The sequence below is a fragment of the Heterodontus francisci genome, chromosome 20 (genome assembly GCF_036365525.1).
Source record: "Heterodontus francisci isolate sHetFra1 chromosome 20, sHetFra1.hap1, whole genome shotgun sequence".
NCBI classification, from domain to species: Eukaryota; Metazoa; Chordata; class Chondrichthyes; order Heterodontiformes; family Heterodontidae; genus Heterodontus; species Heterodontus francisci.
The window spans coordinates 55,903,847-55,923,676 of record NC_090390.1 but is presented as its reverse complement, the minus strand read 5'-3'; positions in this window follow the sequence as shown (position 1 = coordinate 55,923,676).

Below are 19,830 nucleotides of genomic sequence, written 5' to 3'. Positions count from 1 at the left end.
CACCCCTTGCTGGCTTTTAGGCCTATGACTTCCCACCTTCAAATTTCACCATTGCGGTTTGGTCACAAATGTCACTGCTTCTTGGCTTTGCCACTCCTGAGGGAATAAATCAAGGCCAGAGATAATGATGAATACAAAGTCTCCACCAATTTGAAAATAGATTGAGGTCCCAATACTGCTGTCATCGCAAACATTATAGCAATAATTCTTAAAAAGAAAATCTATTTTATAACTAGAAGCCTCGAGTTGGTGGCTATATGAACAAAGCATTACTACTTTAATTTTACAATGAATGGTACTAGTATTGGGGGTTCACTGTATATTCATATTGCAAGGAAGGGTGCAACACCTGCTGCTGTTTTCTAGCCACTGCCCTCCCCATTCCCTAGGTTCCAGTCTGGCCCTGATCCCTTTGCACCAAGTACTGTACAATTTCAAAAGGCCCTAACATTCTATGTTTGTGCTTCACCGGCCTTGGCGTTTCTACTTACTATTTCCCAGCTTCATCAGAACAGCTAATTATATTATAAGAAATAAATGTACAACACGTGTACAGCTTTTCCTTCAATATTCCAAATCTTAAATCCATCAGTTCCTTACAACCATTTGTTGAGCCATTGAATTTATGCAAATTTTTAAGAATAGACATCTCACTAGAAGTGTCATCTGCAGTGCCAATGTTGGCCTGATTGGTGCTAGGAATAATGTTTTGATATGGTTTATTGTTGTCCTTGTCCTTGTTGTTTCACTGTTTTACTTTCCACGGAAAGGGTTTTCAACACTGCGGTGAACTAATTTTTTGTGGACTGTGGTTATGAAGTACACTGTTTGGATCTAATTTGGCGTTAAGTTCAAGTTAAATTGAGGGCTAAAGCTTCAGATTCTGAAATAGGGTCAAGGTTTAAGTTATAGGTTTAAGTCATAAGGAGATGGGATTACAGTTTTGGTGTTGGAATAATTATTGAGCCAATGGCTGAGGATTTAAAGTTTCTTTTAGCATTGTCATGACATAAATGTCAAAGTCTTAAGGTATAGGTAGACTTAAAATAAATTGGATTATATTAAATTGGATTGGACGAATGTGCTTACAGGTTTGGTCAATAAAAAAGTTAGATATTTAATCTCAATGTAATACTTTAATAATTAAGGTTAATAGCTAATTTAGGGCAACGATTGGGATATTTTCAAGCAATCCATAAAATAAAACCTTGTCGGAAAGCTTTGTACTTTTTTCTGTGACAGCCTATTTAAAAGTGTCCATTGCCTTTTTCACTGATCTCTCTGAGTAATGCACACTCTTCCCTGGATTAAATAGGGCCTGCAGTGATTGGAATCTCCTCTGCATGACATTGAGTAAATAGGCAGTAATCCTCATCTTAAGCCCCTCAGCTCTACAGATCAGCCTATAGTAACCGATACTCCTGTGACTGTTACAGAATCTTATTGTGTTACCTTTAGAATTACCCTCTTCTTCCTGTTTGCATCATGGAATGTCAGTGAAAACCGCCCTGCCGTTTAAAACTTCTTTTTATGAAAAGCTGCCTGAAGAAAGCATTTGATTTCAATAATGCAATAGTGTTCGTTATAGAACTGACTCTCCAGTTTAACATATTGTCAAACCGTGACAGTGTTAACTGCTGCCTAGGTTTCTGCAGTATAACCTGAGCCACAACAATTTAGTCTTGTGACCTTGTGCTTTTTAATATTATTATCTTGATTAACTCTGTCAGCGATCATTTCTTTACCCGTGCCCCATTCCACATCAAAGCTGTATAATGGATGTTTAAGATGACCATATGTGAGCATTTAAAACAATTTCTGGATAAGAAAGACAAAGGTTTAATATTAGATGAATGCAAATAAGAGAAGAACCTGTTGATTTGAAATACAACCATGGATGTTTGTGACCTCCACAAATTTCCAGGAAACAAAGAGTGATCACCTGATCATTACTTGTGCAGTTATCAAAAGATTTTCTCATTGATTTACTATAATTTCAACCATGATAATCAGAGGTATGCTATGATAGGTCACAGTCCTAAGATTTTAAATATGGATCATTAATATTGTATTTATATGGTAACTACTGGTAGAACCATAGAAAAATTAGAACCATAGAAATGTCTCAATGTGGTTTAAATTTGTGGTTCCACGTATACTACAACTGTAGGAGTGGTGCAGAGAAGTTTTGGTCTGCACTGATAAAAATGCTTTGCTGAATAAATCCAGAGTTAATGCCAAGAATGACTCGAAGGTGAAACAGAAAGAGATCTTATCCTCTAGGGAGTTTCACTTCACTTAATTCGGGTTGGGCTCTGATTCTGGATTTACACTACAACAAGTGTTGATACAAATGGAAATCTATTCATAGCCACTGGAGGAAATGCAACCTATAAGTACTGAAATAAATGACAGCCTCTGCAAAATTTGTCAGAATTCAGCAGAATTCAACAAGGAAGAAACCTGGGCAAGAAATAGTCCTTCAATGTCCTTTGAAATATTTATAACTCTGAAGTTGTAACTGTGAATGTCAGATATGCCAAACTCGGAGTCTAATAAGTCATGAGGGGAACTCCTAAAAATCAAGAGAAAAATCATTAATTTATTTTTTTCAAACATAGATCAATATAGATTTACAGTTGGTTTATAAAGCTGGTTTCTTTTCTTTGGAACAGAGGAGGCTGAGGGCAGTCTTAATTGAGGTGTACAAAATTATGAGGGGCCTAGTGGATAGGATGGATCTTTTTTCCTTAGCAGAGAGATCAATGTACCAGGGGCATAGCTTTAAAATAATTGACAGAAGGATTAGAGGGGAGTTGAAAAGAAGTTTTTTTCACACTAGGCGTGGTGTAAGTCTGACACTCACTGCCTGAAAAAGTGGTAGAGGAAGAAACCCTCATCATATTTAAAAAATACTTAAATGTGCACTTGTAGTACTTTAACCTATTGGATTATTGAAGAGCTGGATAGTGGGATTAGGTTGTATTGCTCTTTTTCAGCTGGCACAGACGTGATGAACTGACTGGTCTTCTTCTGTGCTGTAAATCTTCTGTGATTCTATGCTTCTATGAGAGATGTCATTTATTCACAGGGGGCAGACAAACACTGAGAAGGCAGTGGGAGCAGATAGCTTTGCAGGTCAATGCCAGGAGTGTAGCCCCGAGGACCTGGCTGCAGTGGCAAAAGAAGTTCAATGACCTCACATGAATGGTAAAAGTTAGTGAAGGCATCTTCAAATGCCACATCCAACCAACTGCACCATTAACCTCACACACTGTTCAATGTACCACGCCGCCATCACTCACCTACCAACACACTCCATCAATCATGAATCATACCTCACATCCCCAGTTTCACCTCACCTTTGTTGCATGATTGCTTTAAGAGTGATGTCCCTTTAAGCCTCAGTATGCTAATGAGCTAAGTACCAGGATGTAGTCATGTGACTAAAAGCCATAGTCACTCTGCACTGGAACACTGTGGACAAAGTTTCTGTATATAGTTTTCTCTGTATTGTATACTAGTTTAGCTGCTAATAAATCTTCTAGAGAACTTCAAGGAACTGAAATTCATGTACCTCATTGCATTGCTTAAGATAACACAAAGAAACACATGATATGGTGGCAGTGGTGGTGAAAAGACAAGATGTAAGTTTGAAGACCACCGGTAAAACAGCAAACAAAATTTTAAAAGCAGTACAAAAAACAGAAGAGAAAATTTGAAGGAACAAGTGAAGAAGCTTTAAAACAAGTACCTGAAAACAGCGAAAGAAAGCTACATACCTTAGAAGGCTGAGAAAAGCTCCATAGAACGGTAGCATGGCAGAAAATCAAGCGATCAGGTGAGTCATTGTGCTGATGAACGAGAAATCGCGGTTAAAAAAAATGTCTTTGTAGAGTTTAAAAAAAAGATCGTTTTCTAAAGGCTCTGTGCGAATGAGAGAAAAAAAAGGGTACCCTAAAAAGCACGCAAACTAAAAAAAAAAGTACGATAGTGAGAAAAAGCATGGGAAACCCTGAACACAGCAGAGTCTCCATTAAAGCAGTCAAGCTGAAGAAATCATCAAACCAGTCAAGCGTGAAGAAGATAAATAAACTCTAGCAAAAAAAAAACAAAGGGGAAAACCCTTGAACTGCCTATCGAACAACTGTGTACACATACAAGTGAAGTGCTGAAAGAGAAAAAATAAGTGAACACTGTCAAGCACCTGTTGCACTCCGTCAAAGCAGTTAGCCTGAAAAAAAGAATTTTTTAAAGGAGGAACATTGCAGTGTTAATAGAACAAGTTTTAAAACAGGTTTTAAGCCATAAATCGAAACCACAGTGCTGAAGGCACACACAGAGCTGAACAAAGTTAAATATAGAGCAGAAAGCAAAAGTTTAGTTTAGTTTAGTTTAGAGATACAGCACTGAAACAGGCCCTTCGGCCCACCGAGTCTGTGCTGACCATCAACCACCCATTTATACTAATCCTACACTAATCCCATATTCCTACCACATCCCCACCTGTCCCTATATTTTCCCTACCACCTACCTATACTAGGAGCAATTGCTAATGGCCAATTTACCTATCAACCTGCAAGTCTTTGGCATGTGGGAGGAAACCGGAGCACCCGGAGGAAACCCACGCAGACACAGGGAGAACTTGCAAACTCCACACAGGCAGTACCCAGAATTGAACCCGGGTCGCTGGAGCTGTGAGGCTGCGGTGCTAACCACTGCGCCGAACAGTAGAAGGATGGCTATCAAATTTCCCAGCATGAACTAGAAGGCCATTGATATCCTATCTGAGTTCAAACTTTTTAAACAAAGAATACAGTTATGCTTCATAGACCAAGCAGTTGCAGAACCAGAGAAGCAGGCTGTGAAAATACTGATAGCAGTTGGAAATGAGGGGTTATACAGAATCAATCCCTCTGGCTTATCTGAACAGGACCAGAAAGATCCCACAAAGAAATGGAAAGCGCTCGAAGATCGGTTTCAGGTAAGAGTGAATTTTAGAATTCATTGCCTGGAATTGATGTCCTACAAGCAACAGCCACAGGAATCAATAGACCAGTTCATCAGTAGATGCTGTAGTAAGGGCAACAAATGCCATTTTTCAGAAACTGAGTTGTCGGAGCGAATAATGGAGCTGGAGATTGTCTCAACACCTATTGAAGTATTTCAAAAAGACCTCTTGGGGATAAAGAAATGTCACAGCATTGTTGCGCTGCTAGAAGATGGCAAGAAATATGAAACCATTGTAGCTGGACAACAGCATCTGCATGCACTAGGTGCAGCCGACAGAATTGGCATGGTAACCAGGTCACAAAAAGCAAGCAAGCTGTGTGGTTTGTCCCACTCACTGAGAGGTTGTCCTGCATTTCAAGATTTGTGCAAGGCGTGCAGTGCAAAAGGACACTGGACCTGTCTATGCAAGAAATTTGGCTCCAAATACACAACCAGAAGTCACAAAAGGACACAAACAAACAGAAGACAGGCGCAGCAACATGACAACTGGAGCAATGAAAGCACCAGAGACTGGCATAAACACAAGCCGATACACAAAGTCCATCGGAGACTTCAGAGGTGATGCCATACTTCACCTCAGAGAGGATGCAATTCTGTCAGGTAGACCCTCCCAGAAAGTGCAGCGTGCACATACAAAAAAAACTTAGCATGAGTTGGATGACATGGAATGCAATGACATCATTCATCGTGTGCATCATCACCCAGACTGGTGCAGCTGAATTATGTGCATAGTAAAGAAGGACGGAGAAATCAGGGTATGTCTAGATCCGAGGCATCTAAACCTCTCCCTAAAGAGATGCCCCCACAAGATTCCAACATTAGAGGAATTGAATCCCAAATTCATAAGAGCCAAATTCTTCTCCAAGTTGGATGCTAAACATGGATCTAGCTAAGGAATCTCAGGACCACCTTCAGAACATCATTTGGAAGATATTGCTTCCAGAGATTACCCTTCGGCTTATCTGTCAGTCTAGATCTGTTTCGGCAAACGAGTCTGGATGTATATGCAATGCCGATGATATTGCAGTAATGGGCAAAACTAAAGAAGAGCATGATCGAAATCTTCATTCACTAATGGCAGTAGCTTGTCATGAAGGGCTCGTTTTTCACAGCAAGAAATGCCAGGTGAATGTAAGTCAGATCAATTTCTTGGGCTCCATCTATTCTGATTGTGGAATCCGTCCTGACCCAGGCAAAGTCGAAGATGTAAGGCATATGCCTACCCCACAAGACAAGGAAGATCTACAGAGATGCCTTGGATGTTTCAACTTCTTGGCACCATACTTTCTAAATTTTTCTGACAAAGCATCTTCACTGAGAGAGCTCTTAAAGAAAGACATACCATTTGTATGGCAGGTGGACCATCAGTATATGTTTGAGTCTCTCAAACAAGCATTGTCAGCACAAACCTGTACCCTGCAGTACTAAGATCCAAGGAAGAAGACAATCCTGGAAGTCAACTCCTCACAGAAAGGGCTAGGAGCGTGCATCCTGCAGGATGGTAAACCAATTGCATTCAGATCCAAAGGTTTATTCTCAGAACAATCCAATAACTCAAACATAGAGCGTGAAACACTTGTTCTGGTGTTTGGGATCACAAGGTTCCACACCTACCTGTTCGGCAAGGAGTTCACTGTGGAAATGACCACAAACCACTGGAGATGATCTGGTGCAAACCATTGACAAGCGCACCACCTCGACTACAGCGACTTTTAGTGAAGGTACAGGAGTACTACTTCGACATCTGCTACAAACCGGATACCAAAATGGTCACCTCAGATGCACTGAGCAGATTGCCAAACCTGAGCAAGAATGAAGAAGTTCCACTGGATCTACATGTAGACAGCACGGACATCGAGGTGGAAGATGTGCTCAATATCAATTTATTGCATTTTGGTCGGCACAAATGTGACCAACTGCAATCAGAAAAAGCCAATGATATACAACTGAAGGCATGTAGACAGTCATCATAGAAGGATGGCTTGATATGATAAAAGTGGAGCCAGAAACCCGCAGATGCTTTTGGCCTTATAGAGATGAACTTGGTATCTCGAGAGGTGTAACCTTCAAAGGCAAACAAACGCTTGTGCCCAAAGGTCTCCGACAGAACATCTTTCCACAACTTCACCAAGGCCATATGGGCTTATCGTCACCAGTAGAGATCATGTTTGACAGACAAGTGAGAATGATTCTGCCAAGCCATCATCTGTCTAAAGTCTCTGAGATGTAGGAGATACTGCTCGAGAAGCAAGGGAGAATGAAGATGGTGCATGACTGCCATCCAGGGGCAGAACTACCTCAGCTACATGTAGGACAAAAGGTCAGGATCATACACCCTACAATGAGAACATAGTTACTTGCAGAGGTATCCAAAGTATGCAGTGAGCCTAGGTCTTACGAGGTTACAACATCTAATGGAGCAGTGTTGAGGAGGAACCAAAGCCAATTAAGAAAAGTGCGCAATTGCACACAGCAGACTCGAAAGAACACACTCCAACCATAAGCATATGACAGAACGACAGGATGACAAACAACACAGTGACAAGACGTCTGCAAGCCAAGAACAGCCAAAGGTCAAATCCACATCCCCAGAAGGTTATACCGTATCAAGATGTGGAATAGTTGTCAAGCCACCGTAACGATATATGGACTCTTAAACTTCTGCAATCGTAAATTTCACATCCCTATCCTTATACTTGTAAATTTTGTAATCTCTAGGCTTGTATAACTAATCATGCTATTAGCCAATTTTATGTGTTTTTACTTATAGCATATGAGACTTATCTTTGGAAAGAAAGGGGATGTTGTATGATCCCTTTAAGTGTGATGTCCCTTTAAGAACTCAGTATGCTAATAAGCTAAATACCAGGATGTAGTCATGTGACTAGAAGCCATAGTCACTCTGCACTGTAACACCCTGGACAAAGGTTCTGTATATAGTTTTCGCTGTATTGTATATAATAGTTTAGCTGTTAATAAACCTTCTAGAGATCTTCAAGGAACTAGAATCCACGTACCTCATTGTGTTGCTTAAGAGAACACATGACAACCTTCACACACTTAGCATTGCTGCAAACCTCACACCCACTTCTCACAGCTTGTACACACTGCCAGCTGTTCAACCATGACAGCCACACCACCCAAAGATATTGCACACTCACTGACACACTTTCCTCTCTCCTGCCGGACAAGGTGGTGCACAACTGAAGGCAGAAACACCTAACAGGCGGGAGACAGGCAAGGCTGCGTATCCTCACTTCGATGGAGGAGATGGTGCATGCTATCATTGGATTGGGCATGACTGAGGCTGTGGTCAGCAGTGGGTTTGAAAGGATCAAATATGTCAGTATGTTCCTATCTAAACCTTCTTCTCATATCCCAGTTCCTTCTTATCCCACACTCCCTTCTAATTTACATGCTGCAGATGGTGTAAGCATGCACCACTTGCTTTCCCCCCTCCACTCACTGCAATACTACCCTTGTACTTTTCTCCTTTCAGATACCAAGAACTGCTACCTGGCCAGGCAATAGTACAGAAGTGTGACGGGCAAGAGGTAGAAGAGACTGATGATGATGAAACACCTTCACTCGATCTCACGCCTGCAGCCCTTAGCTCAGACATTGACACCGCATGTACTTCAGAGGGTAGCACAGAGGTGGAATCGGCATGTGGTGAGTAACCAAAAAAAAAGAAAGACTTGCATTTATATAGTGTTTTTCACAATCACCGGATGTCTCAGACTGAGGTCATGAAATCTCAGCTTGTTGCTATGTAAGTGCAAATTGCTGCCACACAGGCTCATTCTGCTGCCATCATGGTTTATGATACCAGTGCTCAAAGAGGATTGCAGAGTCTCGCAGCAGTCCAGCAATCTGTCCTCCAAAAGATTACCAGGATTGCTGAGGCACCACCATGGCACACGAACCTGCAGTCCACCCTCAGGGTGACAATATTCATTCTCCCACCACTGCCACTGCACCCATGCCCATGCTGTTGCCAGTCTGCCAGCCAGCCCAGACTGCTGCTGCCCATGCCCAGGTGGTGCAGTCCAAAACCAGGCCTTCTAAGGCCAGAGTTGTTCTAGGACATCCTCCGAGTCTACTTGCAGTCTTTCCTACTAAAAGTCAGCAGCCTTCCACAAGCCATGCTGCAGTCATAGGGGTAGCACTGCATAGGAACACTAGGACAGACAAAGGCACAGGGAAGACAGGCACTAAGGAAATGCATAAGAATCATTAGTTCACTTTTGTGTGGAATATTGGATTGTTTGTTTGATAAAGTTGGTTTTGAATGGTTGTTTTGTGGTGCCTTTTTTAGCATTTTGTCAAGAGGACGCTGTGATGGTCAGTGACAGAAGGAAGGTGAGATGTGGGATTGCTGTTGAATGTGGAATTGGGGTTCACTGGTACTGTAGTCAGATTGTTGTGGTTTATAATTCTAGCCCCTTTTTGGCGTTATCCCGGATCAGGCATACTTCTTAGATGATCACTCTCAGCTTAAGGTTGAGAAAGTCAGAACCTTAAGACACTTGAATGGATCTAAGGACTAATCTAACTCTCTCTAAAGGAAAAGAACCAGCTGAGAATATTACCATTCTTCAGATAGCCTTTTTAACAAGTGTCAGCCAGATTATAATAACCTGGACATTATGAGGGTCCAGGAATCTCTCTTCAGTAATGTACCTCCCCAACAAAGAGTGTACGGGGATGGGGTCACAAATTAGTGACACAGAAGACTATGTGAGACAATATAATTTCTAAACTATATAAAAGTTTATTATAGAACCGAACATGCAATTCACAGTTGGTGAGATAGTAAATTACAACATTAATAGTTTGAGGAAAGGAAAGTACAATCTTGTTTCTAGTACAGAATCCAATTTTTAAATCCAAATCATGTTACAGTAAAATATTTAAATAAAATATTAAAATAACATATACCTTAAATCTCCGAGTAGAAGTCTACAGAGTTAGCGAGATACCTCTGCCCCAGTTAAGGGGAGAATTATCATCACCTCACTCCAATAGTCATACCTCTACCATGTGAGATGTTTGAGCGAGTCCAACAAATATAAAAATCCAATCTGTGTTTCCAATATTTATACTGTTTTTCAATTTGAATAACTAATTTCTTAGGTATGGGGGTGTTACCTCAACTGCAAGTAAGGTAGCACCCCCCCCCATCCCCCCTAACCCCGCTTTATTTTTAGGTAAGGTCCATCCTCTTTGATTCCTAAGAAAGGGTGTATAACTATTAATTTCTAGGTGAAGTCTGAGCCTCATTGATTTCTAAGAAAATGAAGTTGCAAGCTTCGTGATGATCAATTTTCATTAGTATCTAACTGTGTTTCAAGCTTCACATTCAGTTTTTGGGTTTGGTTAGCTTTGTCAAAAATTCAGTTGACTGTGGTTTTAGGTTATCAGCATAAAACCATCCTTTTTTATTCAGTCATGGGATGTGGGCATCGCTAGCTAGGCCAGCATTTATTGCCCATCCCTAATTGCTCTTGAGAAGGTGGTGATGAGCTGCCTCCTTGAACTGCTGCAGTCCATGCGAGTTCGGTACACCCACAGTGCTGTTAGGAAGGGAGTTCCAGGATTTTGACCCAGCGACAGTGAAGGAATGGCGATATAGTTCCAAGTCAGGATGGTGTGTGACTTGGAGGGGAACTTGCAGGTGGTGGTGTTCCCATGTATTTGCTGCCCTTGTCCTTCTAGTTGGTAGAGGTTGCGGGTTTGGAAAGTGCTGTCTAAGGAGCCTTGGTGTGTTGCTGCAGTTCATCTTGTAGATGGTACACACTGCTGCCACTGTGCGTCGGTGGTGGAGGAAGTGAATCTTTGTGGATGGGGTGCCAATCAAGTGGGCCGCTTTGTTCTGGATGGTGTCGAGCTTCTTGAGTGTTGGAGCTGAACCCATCCAGGCAAGTGGAGAGTATTCCAACACACTCCTGACTTGTGCCTTGTAGATGGTGGAAAGGTGGAAAGGGAGTCAGGGAGTCAGGAGATGAGTTACTCGTCACAGGATTCCTAGCCTCTGACCTGCTCTTGTAGCCACGGTATTTATATGGCTACTTCAGTTGGGATTCAGCAATGGTAATGCCATTGAATGTCAAGGGGAGATGGTTAGGTTCTCTCTTGTTGGAGATAGTCATTGCCTGGCACTTGTGTGGCGCGAATGTTACTTGCCACTTATCAGCCCAAGCCTGGATATTGTCCAGGTCTTGCTGCATTTCTACACAGACTGCTTCAGTATCTGAGGCGTCACGAATGGTGCTGAACATTGTGCAATCATCAGCGAACATCCCCACTTCTGACCTTATGATTGAAGGAAAGTCATTGACGAAGCAGCTGAAGATGGTTGGGCCTAGACCACTACCCTGAGGAACTCTTGCAGTGATGTCCTGGAGCTGAGATGATTGACCTCCAACAACCACAACCATCTTCCTTTGTGCTAGGTATGACTCCAACCAGTGGAGAGTTTTCCCCCGATTCCCATTGACTTCAACACACCATTAACATATTGTTTGCCTTTGCTCCGTGACCTTTTGGTCAGCTATGTGGCCTGGTCCAATCTGCACCTTTTCCTTTGTTATCTCTTGCCCCACCCCCACCTCACTTGCTTATAATCTGTGACTTTTCTAATATTTGTCAGTTCCGAAGAAGGGTCACTGACCCGAAACGTTAACTCTGCTTCTCTTTCCACAGATGCTGCCAGACCTGCTGAGTGATTCCAGCATTTCTTGTTTTTGTTTCCCATTGACTTCAGTTTTGTGAGGGTTCCTTGATGCCATAGTTGGTCAAATGCTGTCTTGATGTCAAGGTCAGTCACTCTCACCTCACCTCTTGAGTTCAGCTCTTTTGTCCATGTTTTAACCAAGGCTGTGATGAGGTCAGGAGCTGAGTAACCCTGATGGAACCCAAACTGAGCGTCACCGAGCAGGTTATTGCTAAGCAAGTGCCACTGGATGGTATTGGTGATGACACCTTCCATCACTTTACTGATGATTGAGATCGTTACACTGTGGTAGCATGTGTGACAGTTTGGAAAACTGTGTTATCAATGTTTTAGCATGTGGTGAGCTTTGTGACATTTGGGAGTGACTTCTTACCAGAAGCTGCCTCTATGGTTCTAAGATGAGACAAGCTCTTTTACTCAGAGGCTCATGTCTATAGTATTATAGAGATGAACTTATTTTTAACCTTTTAGGAAGATGAACCCTTTAAAAAAATGTTTAATCCCTTTTGCATAGGAAAATAACTCCTTTCACCTTGTAACCCCTTATTGTGGCCTTATTCCTTCACAAGATGACTTGACCCCAAACAGCCCGGCTGGAAAGGGGCAGTTCCGAAGAAGGGTCACTGACCCGAAACGTTAACTCTGCTTCTCTCTCCACAGATGCTGCCAGACCTGCTGAGTATTTCCAGTATTTCTTGTTTTTATTTCAGATTTCCAGCATCCGCAGTATTTTGCTTTTATTATATGGAAAGGGGATGCGTTGGCTTCCTCCTCCCTTCCTACTCCTCAGCTGCTCGCCTTATCACTGGTGGCAAGGGCTGTGCTGTCATGGTGGCGAGGTTGTGCAGGATACAGCAGATGATGACAAGCCATGACACATGCGCTGATGAATACTGCAGGGCTCCTCCAGAGTGATCCAGGCAGCAGAAGTATAGCTAAAGCAGCCCAGTTGTTTGCTCAATGACATTCTGTATGGCAACAGGGCTCTCATTAATACGCATGCTGCCCATCTGTCCTTGGGTTGCATATTGGTGTCATAAGCCAGATGGTCAATGGATAGTCCTTGTCACGCAGTAGCCACCCTCAGGTTTGGTGTGGTGGCTCTACTACTGATGGTACAGCAGACTGCCACAGAATAAAGGCATCATGGCTGCTGGCAGGATACTGCACATTGACCTTCATGATTTGCTGAGTATGGTTGCACAGCAACTGTACATTCAGGGAGTAGAACCCTTTGTGGTTGCAGTACATCTCTGCATTTGATGCGTTGCCACAAGCATATGCGTAGTCAATGGCACCCTGCACCATGGGCAAAGCTGCTATCCTGGTGAAGCCATGGGCTTGCGCCATCTGCTTCTCTCTGTTCAGAGAGAATACAATGTATTCCCCTCTCCTAGTATAGTGTCAGTGACCTGCCTTATAGAACTGTGGAAGGCAAACTTCAAGATATGAGAGATGTCGCCTAATTCAGCCTGGAGGGACTCCAACGCAAAGAAGTTCATGGCCACCTTTACAGTCACTGGCAACACTGTCCTCGCCCTGTTCTGAGGCTGCAAGTCTGCCTGCAACAGGTGGCATTTTTCAATGTGCACCTCCTTTGTTAAATGGAGATGTTGCACACACTGTTCCTCGCTGAGGTTGAGGTAAGGAAATAGCTCCCTGAATACCCTGGATGGATATGGTCTCCTGTTGAGAGACGTCCTCCACCTCCTCCTTCCTTTATGAGCAGCTTGTCCTCCTCTGTGTTGCCTCTGCTCAATCTCCCTGTCGTGATGGAGGCCAAGGGGAATGGTAGCTATATCACCCATGACATTTCTAAGCAGAAACCTTGATGTGAGAATCAAGGCCTTTGCCATGTGCAACACCACACCCTGTAGACTTCACTCATATTAAGTAGCAGTAGAAATCTCACAGCGGTTCTGCAAACTCAGCAACAGCAACCAATAGAAATCAATCAGCTAATAACCTGAAAGTAGTTGATGATCCCTTTAAATAATGTTGGTGGAGAGATCTTCCTGCCGCTGAATGCATGTTCAGCTGTGCATGTTAAAGAGAGGGCATCAGCTGGAATGGTGAGGTCGAAAATGACACTTCTGGCGTCAAATCAGTATTACATGCTGACTGACGTCACAATCTGCCTATTCTGCATATTTCCGGCACTAAGGTACTCACCAAATTGGCATTCAGTGCAATCTGCACAGAAGCAAATGCACATGGTGTAGACACCATTGTGCACCCAAAACAACACCTGCAACACTGCAAAAAGAAATGCTACAGAGCCAAATTTAGCAGCATAAATCTTTTACATTTAATCTTTTATCTATGGCCGAACATTTACGCCACCCCAGTAAGCCAGATGGTGGCAGTGGGGGGAGGGGGGGGGGGTGGTGATGGGTGGCGTAAAATTGAGCAGGAAGCTCTTGGAGGCCTTCCCGACCCACTCCTGCCTCTGCCCCACTTTATGTGGGCCGCGGTGGGGGGGGGAGGGAGGGGGGTGGGGCGGCCAGAAACAAGCCGCCTGCCCCAGGCCAATAAAGGCCCTTAGGTGGTCACTTAACGGCTACTTAAGTGCCTTTGCCCGCCTCCACCGGTATTTTACCCATGGCAAACGGGCGTCCGGTAGACGTGAAAGGCTGCCCAGTGATACTTGGCGGCCTCTCAGCGCACCAGGGGGCGGGTGGGAGCCACTTCCCCAACCACCACCAGGACCCGAGACGCCCCCCCACCTCTTCCCCCCGCTAACGACCACCCTTGCCTCGCCGGGCCGCAACTGATCTGCCCAGCGAGGCAAACCAAGCTTACCTCGGTCCTGGCTCCATGTCCTCAGCTGAGCTGCAGTCCCAGGAGTGGCCACTGCTCCCCTTGGCGCTACTGGGACTAAAAGTTGCCGGCCCGATGATTGGCCAGCAGCTCTTGAAATAATTAAAGCCTGGGGACCCATAAAATGCGGGTCGGACCCCCGGGCTGGGTGGATGCGGGTTCGCCACCGACTTTTACGTCAATGGCCAGCTCCCATCCGCCCATCGTAAAATCCAACCCTATGTCTCTTTCTTCTAAGCCCGCCAATGGAAACTATCAGTTTCTAGTTAGTCTTTCCCATCCCTTCATAATTTTAAATATCACTATCCAAGCACCCATGAATCTCCTCTGTACCAAAGAAACCGGTCACAGTTTTCTAAGTCCTCACATTTGTAATACCTCATATCAGACAGTATTCTACTGAACCTATGCTGTATCATCTCTATTGCCTTTAGTGTGGAGCCCAAAAACTGCACACAGTACTCTATTGTGCTCTGTCTATGGTTTTATATAGATTCACCATATCATCTTGAATTTTATATGCCATACTTTATGCCATAAAATCCAGTATTCTGTTTGCTTTTATATTGCATTTTCCACATGAAGTGCTGCTCTTAATGTCTTCTGAAACTGAACCCCCAAATCCTACTACTCTGCCACATCACTCCGCTATCCCCCATTCAATGTATTAATATTACCAAGATGTACCACCCAATATTTACTGACAGTGAATTCCATCGGGCATCTTGTCTATTTCACCATCTTAGCAATACCTTCTTGCAGCTTTCTTTGGTCTTCAGAATGATTTACTATGCCTCCAATTTTAGTAACATCAGTCAATTTGGGCAGCAGTCCCTCTAGTCCTATCTCCAAATCCTTCATGTACACAGTGAACAGAAGAGACCTCAGAACAGAAACTTGTGAGGCACTGCTGCCAAATTCAAACACCTCTGTGAAACTGCCCTTAACTCTTCTGCTCTGTTTCCCCCATTGTAAGAAGTTTTAGTCCAATTTGCTACCCTCACCCTAATTTCATGTTGCTTAATCTTCTCGAGTGTGCCACCTTGTGAAAGTCCATTTACATCTACTGCAGTTCTCCTATCTGCCATATCTCTCACTTCCTCAAAGAACTCTATCAGGTTTGTTTCCATTCTGAAATCCATGTTAGCTGTTTCTAGTTACCATTTCTTCATCTAGCTATTTAGTAAATACATATTTAATTAAAGATTCCAACATTTTCTCCACTGCAGATATTAAACTAACTGCCCTGAAATTGCTCGAGTTAACTTTGCCTCCATTTTTGGAAATAGCATTTATATTGGCAACTCTCCACTCCTCTGGCACATATCCACACTAAAGCAAACCCTAAAATACAAGCTCTTGGGCATCCGCTGTTCTGATCTCTTTTTGCTCAGGGTCCTTGAATGTATTCTATTTCTATTCTTAGGTAAATGCATCCCAGTCTGCATTTGTTTACTGACAACAACGTTCATTGGTGGATTATCAACTTCCATCCACAATGGGCTTGAAGTCAACTGAGCTGTCGTACTGGCCACTCAACACCTGTGTCATAAGCCTCAAACCAATTTCAAGTACAGGGAGATGGTGGCAGAGTGGTAATGTCAATGGACTAGTAATCCAGAGGCCCAGGTTAATGCCTTGCTGTGTTTGGAATCAAAAATGTAACAGGGTCAGAGGGAGCCTCATTTTGCATCACATTTTGCCAGCCATGGTAACATTCTGGCTTCTGAGTCAGAAGTTTGTGGGTTCAAATCAAGGCTAACAGTCCAGTGCAGTACTGAGGGGCTGCTGCACTGTCAGAGGTGCTGTATTTCAGATGAGACATTAAACCAAGGTCCCCTCTGCTCTCTCAGGTGGATATAAAAGATCCTTTGGCACTATTTCAAAGAACAGCAGGGGAGTTATCTCCAGTGTCTTGGACAATATTTATTCCTCGACCAACATCACTAAAATGGATTATCTGGTCGGTATCACATTGCTGTTTGTGGGAGCTTGTTGTGTACAAATTGGCCACCACATTTCCTGCAGCACCACAGTGACTACACTTCAAAAATACTTCATTGGTGGTAAAGTGCTTTGGAACATCCTTTGGTCATGAAAGGAGCTATACAAATACAAGCCTACCTGATCTGGGAGTGTTTAATGCTGATGTAGGATAACATTCCCCAGGATTGACAGCCTATGCTATGATATGCACAACAAATCATCTCCCCATCTCTAAAAAAAATTTTTTCACCCTTTCTCTCTGCAAGTCTCTCTGCACTATGCACCATCCCTGGCTGAGAACAGTTTTCAGGCCATGGGTGATGTTACTCTGCAACAGAGCGTAGGAAGTGACTCGAGACAACCTTGCATGGTTTACTCTCACATTTTTTCTCCTCCATTAGGAAAGGGCATTATCGCCATTGTTCATCTCTCACTGGCCATGCAACTGGGATTAAAAACTATGGCCAGGATTTTGCATGAATCAGAGAGGATGGGAAGGTGGGACTGCAAGCAGGTGGTGCTCCGAATCCCGATCTCACTGAAATCTCGTACCGGTAGGCCAATTAACAGCTGGCAAGCGGGGTGGGGGTGGTGGGGGAGGGGTGGTTTGGAGCTGACCCTGTTCAGTGGTTGGAGGCGGGAGCTGATTCCAATGGATGTGCTGGTGCCACCTTTAAAGGGCTGCCAGCACCAGAATGCAGCTGAAGGCCTCCTTCAGACCTACTTCACGGCTCCTTCAGCCATCTCCTCAAGACTGGTTTTAGTGGTCCTCTCAAGCTCTCCAGCCAGCAGTTCAGCCCTGCCAGTGGGAGAAGGCCGAGAGGTCACCGAGGCAGGCATAGTGAAGGCCAACTGGGAAAGGCGCAGTCTTCAGTGACACTGCTGCTCCGACATTTGGAGGTAGCTCATCCTCTGTCTACAACCTTGCTATGAGGTACCTTCTTCTCTGCACTGCCTCCTGCTCGTGGTCTCCTCTGCCACTTCCCCATCCTGAGGTTCCTCCTGCAATTTGTCATGAGGCTGATGCTGTCCAGATTTATGTGGCTGCACCTCCTGCCCTCTTGGGTTCTCCTTGTTGAATTGTTGTGTTTGTATTAGTAGCATTGTAGGGCATTCTAGAGAAAGTCTTAGACTCCAGTAAAGGTTAACTAACAATTTGTATTATTTACAGTTACTATATACACTCCCCACAAGCCACCTAAGCTAGCATCCTTCGAGCTGCTATACCTCCTTCTTCGCAAGCATATCTCATGTGACTGTTACGTCATCGCTCGTAGAGTGGGAGGGGTCTATCTCACTGTCTTCGGTATTAACCCTTTACATCCTTGTACTACACTCCTCCTTGCTGGAGGACCTGCCTCCTGAGTGGATAAAGGCCACTGTGCCAGATGCTTCCTCTAAACATCCCAACCCCTCTCAGCCCCCTCTCAATGCAACCATGCTCCCACAGAGCTATCCAGTCCATCCCAGTCCCCTGCTTGATCCTTGTAGCCCTTCAAGTTTATTTCTATCAAGTGCCCATCCAATTTCCTTTTGAAATCATTGATCGTCTTTGCTTCCACCACCCTCGTGGGCAGCGAGTTCCAATTCATTTCCACTCGCTGTGTAAAAAAGATCTCCCTCATATTCCTCCTGCATCTCTTGCCCAAAACCTTAAATCTGTGTCCCCTACTCCTTGTACCATCAGTTAATTGGAACAGTTTTTCCTTGTCTAACTTACCTAACTTATCATAATTTGTCAGCAAATTAAAGCAAAGTTTTGAAGATTTAAGTTCAGTTGAGAAGACAGCTGCTAAGCATAGATAGACTTGATTAAAGATTTATCCTACTTTCCCAAGATAATTGAAATTAATCAACCAAGTATCCAATATTACAGTTCTAACATAACATTATGAGCCAGAAATCTTGTGCACCTCTATCAAATCTCCCCTCAATCTCCTTTTCTCCAGGGAGAACAGTGCCAGCTTTTCCAACCCAACCTTGTAACTAAAATCCCCCATCCCTGGAACCATTCTGATAAATCTCCTCTGCAACTCTCAAGGACCCTCACATGTTTCCTAAAGCATGGTGACCAAAACTGGATGCAATACTCTAGTTGTGGCCTAACCAGAGATATATAAAGGTTCAGCATAACCTCCCTGCTTTTGGACTCAATGCCTTTAATTATGAAGCCCAAGATCCCAAATGCTTTGCTAACCACTCTCTTAATATGTCCTGCCACCTTTAAAGATCTATGCACATGCACCCCCGGGTCCCTCTGTTCCTGCACACTCTTTAGAACTGTGCCATTAAGCATATATTGCCTCACCCTAATCCTTCTGCCAAAATGCATTCACCTCACATTAGTTTTTTCATAAGTTATAGTATTTCCATGTAAAGTGTTTTGGTGGTTCTGTTAGACTGTTAAATAATAACTGTTAAAGGTTTTTTCATATGGAGCTTATGCTTTGTGGATCATGACCTCTGTAAATCAATATTTGAATAATGTAGCACTTAAGCATTTTGACTTCAAAATGCTATGGTAATGAGTTGAACAGGAAGCCCACCTCATATATCAACAGAACATCAGTCAAACATACAGTGAGTTCTGCCAGTTCTTCAAAAGCTCTGTTAGATGGGATAATTTTCAGAAGAAGGTTGATCTTATTTTGCAGCAGCTCTCTGTACTGTTCACGCATGGTTTCCAACACAGAAGCCATGAGAGACTGTGTGATCTATTCAGCTGTAAAAAAAAGAATATTAGTTTAGAGATACAGCACTGAAACAGGCCCTTCGGCCCACCGAGTCTGTGCCGACCATCAACCACCCATTTTATACTAATCCTACATTACTACCACATCCCCACCTGTCCCTATATTTCCCTACCACCTACCTATACTAGGGGCAATTTATAAAGGCCAATTAACCTATCAACCATCAAGACTTTGGCATGTGGAAGGAAACAGGAGCACCTGGAGGAAACCCACGCAGACACAGGGAGAACTTGCAAACTCCACACAGGCAGTACCCAGAATTGAACCCAGGTCGCTGTGAGGCTGCGATGCTAACCACTGCGCCACTGTGCCACCCCAATATTGAGGCACAAGTGATTAGTAAGAGAGAAATAAAGTTCTGCATACAGATAAAAGGCAAACAAATAAAGAGACTTTGGGTTACAGGGTTTGGAAATTGTCCATGTTTGACCATAAAAAAGAAGCAAGTTAATAATTCAGTATATCTGGTGCAAAGTCTATTATATGTCATTTAATATTATGGTAGTCACTACTGCTATTTAC